The sequence below is a fragment of the Onychostoma macrolepis genome, chromosome 07 (assembly GCF_012432095.1).
Source record: "Onychostoma macrolepis isolate SWU-2019 chromosome 07, ASM1243209v1, whole genome shotgun sequence".
Taxonomy (NCBI): domain Eukaryota; kingdom Metazoa; phylum Chordata; class Actinopteri; order Cypriniformes; family Cyprinidae; genus Onychostoma; species Onychostoma macrolepis.
This window is the reverse complement of record NC_081161.1, coordinates 49,155,170-49,159,835: the sequence shown is the minus strand read 5'-3', so window position 1 is coordinate 49,159,835 and position 4,666 is coordinate 49,155,170. Positions and strand designations below refer to the sequence as shown.

The following is a 4,666-nucleotide window of genomic DNA, read 5'->3' as shown; positions in this document are numbered from 1 at the left end:
AAGACACCTTAAAATATCCCCACCTGGTAATTAGCATCAAATCATGTATAATCCCTGATTTTGAAACAGCTGAGAAGCACACATTTTATTTTTAAATATAGTTTGCAAAAAAAAAAAAACCCACTTACTACATGAAGGCCTATGATAGCACCAAGCTAAGAAGCAGCACATGAAAAGGGAGAGTAATGTTTGAAATATCAATACACGATGCAATATTATTCATGGAAATTACAAAGTAATCAGATGACAAACAAACACTTACACACAGGTGTTGATGCACTGCACACCTCATGCAACAGACAAGCAGCAAGGCAGGCTATGAAAGCATTCATCTGAAAAAAATAAAGATAAAAACAGCAGCAAAAGTTATGCAAGCACTCTGCCCAGTAATGTAGTTATCTAACAGATCTATTCAAAATATTTAAAATGCATAGTGCCTTCCAAAAAAAAAAAAACCCACTTACTACATGAAGGCCTATGATAGCACCAAGCTAAGAAGCAGCACATGAAAAGGGAGAGTAATGTTTGAAACGTCACAATACACGATGCAATATTATTCATGGAAATTACAAAGTAATCAGATGACAAACAAACACTTACACACAGGTGTTGATGCACTGCACACCTCATGCAACAGACAAGCAGCAAGGCAGGCTATGAAAGCATTCATCTGAAAAAAATAAAGATAAAAACAGCAGCAAAAGTTATGCAAGCACTCTGCCCAGTAATGTAGTTATCTAACAGATCTATTCAAAATAATTAAAAATGCATAGTGCCTTCCAAAAAAAAAAAACTAAATATAATGTATTAAAAGCAGATAAAGTAATTTTTATACACATTTTTGTGATTCACTTCTCAGGTTTTAGTGCAAAGACAAACTGCTATCTTACCATTTTGGACAACTTAAACTCTTTCAGTCCTTAACTACTACGCTTAACTCTGGCTCTTATTTTACTTTTACTTTTAATTGCAAGCCAAACTTGGCTCCTGTATTAAATCTGCAAAACCCTGTTTAAAAACCGCTGTGTTTGAAGGCTTTATACTCAAAGGGTTTCAACGTCCTGAAATGTGCAAAGACATGATTAGCCAGGTATCAACATGAGCTCATTGAGGCAGGTGGCACCTAAAGTGTGTTAAGTGATTAGGCCAATTTGGTTCAGGTGTTTGATGAAAATTTAGGTTGACGGCAATCAAACTCCATCCCCAATCAGGTAGTTTGATGGCCAGTTCATAACCCAGGATCCATGTTCAGTTGGTTTCCTTATATTCATGTCAGATGTAACTTGAGCATTTTATTAAGGAAAGAAATGTTGTGGACAGTAAATATAACTTCACCCTAACAATAAAGTTTACTGCTAGAAAATAAACAAATAGCTGCTAACTACAGCTGTGTCCCATATCAAAGGCAGCATCCGAAGGACTCAGGCTTAGTTCACACTGCAGGTCTTAATGCTCAGATCAGATTTCTTTCTGAAATCCGATTTTTTTTGCGCCGTTGTTCACATTGTCATTTAAATGCTACTGCCATCAGTCTCATGTGTGAACCGTATACGGCCCTGAAGTGACCTGCATGCGCAGAAGACAACGTGATGTCAGACGCGGCGCAGTGTGTTTGTGGAAATAAAAATGGATGCTGCTCGTGTTAGCATGTCTTCAGCAATTTTTAAGTTAATGTGCAATCGGAGCCTAAATAACAAAGTGATAAGAAGAAGAATATTAAGAAGAAGGAGAGCATGATTTCCTCCAGCGCAGAATTGTGACGTCTGTCGCATTTCAATGACGTAAAAATCGCATGAAATGCGACATGGCCGTTCAGATTGAAGTCGCATTGCAAAACATCGGATATGTATACGATTTAGGACCACATATGAAAGTGGCCTGGGCCTGATTTGAAAAAATCTAATTTGTGCTGTTCAGACTGTCATAAGAAAATCAGATATGGGTCACATTTGGGCAAAAAGTCGGATTTGGGCCACTTTAGCCTGCAGTGTGAACCTAGACTCAGTTTGGTCTAGTCTAGGGAGGACTGTTCTTGTTGCCTAGCAACTGTGACAGCTGCCATATGCAAGTGGCAGTAAGGTTTGTAAGTGGACTTTTTTATATTCAGCAGCAAAAAAACTAAACAGGGTTGTGTAATTCAGTAATTAAAAGTCAAAAACTAACAATTCAAGCTCCATAGTTATTTTCATTTTCTTTTAACAAATAACATCTATGGCAGCTCTCTTCACGCACTGTTGCTATGCGACAGGAGCGGCAATCGGGAACACCTGGTGGCACAGTTAAGAAATCCTGTGAAGTCTAGAATCGAAGCATCCTTCGAAGGATGCAGCCTTTGAATTGGGATGCAGCTATAATAGAAACTTCCAGACAGGTGTGCTGAGGCACGTTGGAGCTAAATTCTGCAGGACAGTTGCGCTCCAGGACCGTTGTTTCTGGATCCTTTGGGTGTATGTGACCTTTGCTGTTCTTACGCCAGCAGCGAGGTTGTTCCTGGCTTCCCTCAATGCTGTTCAATGCAAATCATCTCGTATTTTGAGGAGGGAGCCAACCTCTGCAATAAACCAAGGCTTCTTGTTTGGGGGTACTGTTCTTTTTCTGAAGGCTGCAGCATTGTTTTCACCACTGCTCCTGGAGAGTGCCCGGCCTGAGGAGTTCATCTCCAACCCCACTCAAACACACCAGAACCAGTCTGACAGAAAGTAACTCTCCAGGACCTCTGTTCTAGATCTATATGGCCCTAAGATGTGGCAGCAATTTTGAACATATTCTGATCATTGTGATCAAAAAAAGTCCTCCTGAGTTTGCCTCCATAGCCTCCTTCAGATGACTCTCGTTTCTGAAGTGGTGGTATAAAAGCAATAACGTAACAGCAGAGTCTTCAGAACTTTGAGGTGGGAGAAGGTTCTGTCAGCGTCCCATTTTTATATACAACAATATACTACACCTTTATACCACAGTGTAGAGCAGACCAAAATAAACATAACAAAATCTTGCTCTAGACAGACAAGCAAAGTTGGCAACTAAAGTCCACTCTACGCTCCAAGGAACTTGTTACTTTTACCATCTTGACGCAGAAACCAGGACCTGTCCTAGCTCCGCTGACTCCACCTAGGTGGTCTGCATCAGCGCCAGTTTCACCATGGTTACTGGGTCCACCGAAGTCCCCTGCTTTGCCAGAATTTTAGGGAGGTCCAGCTCTGCTGGTTCCACAGAGGGCTTATTTTCCACTGGCTTCGCCATGGGGGTCTCCCTCTCCACCGTGGCCCTTTCCTCCGTTGGCTCCTCCTTGGGGTCTCCAGGTTTGCTGTGGTCACTTCCTCTGCCATGATTGTCTCCTCCTGGATCAACCAAGGTCTTCTGATCCACCGTGGTCATCTCTTCTGACGGCTCCTCTGTGATGATTCCCTGCTCCGTCAATGCACATTCTCCCAAATTGAACTGTTTTCTGTAAAGCGCCAGGCTGTGCCAACTGGAGGGAATGGTAACTCCACACGCTGTTTTGGTTCGTTGAGTTCTTTCATTAGCTACCTTTTTTTAGTCCCAGGTGTCTTTGGTTGTTTAAGTTTCTGATTTTTTCATTGATCATTTGCACTTGTTTTCATATACATCTTCGCCTCAGCTTTCTCATTGCTTTCCAACCAACCCGTGACTGTGGAGAAAATAACAGAACAGAATCTGTGTATTGATGCAAAGCCACAGAGCGGCAAAGTTTACAGGCACTACACCCCCATGAGCTTTGTCTTTGTTATGACTTTTTGTTATTGCATGCAAACAATGTTGGGGGTGATAAACACTGACAAAATGTAAGGGAAAATGGATAGAAAACTACAGCAACTCTCAGTTAAAAGCAGCAATGCAACATAATTTGTTTTTATACAGATAAAGCATTGTAACATGCACTGCAAAAACAAAATCTGTAGAGAAATGGACTTAATTTTCTGCCAGGACATTGGGTCTCATTTACTAATAATTTAATTTTGTAAATTATTTCACATTAGTACGCACTAATCTACTGATGGAGTTGTTGATTGTGTATTTAAACTGTAGGTTAGAATAATAGTGATAAATGAAGAATCCTAGATAATTATTGCCTTAGTCACGGATGTGTAATGTGATGTACTGGTGAATATGATGTTTTGTGTTGTGAAAATTGTCTAGTAGTTAAAAAGGAAATGTTGTAATGATTGTGCTGATTCAGCATTGGCTGATGAGTGATGACGTTGGCATGGCTGGTGATTTGAAAAGTGGGACATAATTGCTTTACACACTGAGGAAGGCTTGGTAGCCGAAACGTTTGTGTCTATTCCCTAATGGTAATGATTGTAAAATAAAACGAAAAAGAAGATTGTGTTCGTGAGTGTGGATCATTAATTCTTCTACATTAGTACGCACAAAATAGTTATTGCGAAAGAAGTGTCCAAGTTTGTAGGCAGATTTCAAGTACAAATTTGTTCTTACACACACTAAGACAATGAGACTCATTATCCATTATGGACATTTCCTTTAACCCTAAAACATAACACAATGCAGTGCATAATTCAAAATATGGGTAAAATTCCTGTGAAAAGTCAATACAGAAAATTACTTCATCAACACATTACATTACAGATTTTTTCTAGAGTGTATTACTTTAAAGAACCCACGGTGACGCGAGTGTTTTGGCGGT

General features: G+C 40.0%; 1 long non-coding RNA gene across 1 annotated transcript; it reads right to left on the bottom strand.

Moving 5' to 3' along the window:
• Window positions 1–451: 451 nt before the first annotated feature.
• Window positions 452–1,089, bottom strand: LOC131544209 (uncharacterized). The gene is made up of 3 exons (XR_009272057.1): window positions 891–1,089; window positions 601–670; window positions 452–491 (listed from the first exon to the last, which is right to left on the bottom strand). It is a non-coding gene; the product is annotated as an uncharacterized LOC131544209 (long non-coding RNA).
• Between the last annotated feature and the right edge of the window lie 3,577 nt (window positions 1,090–4,666).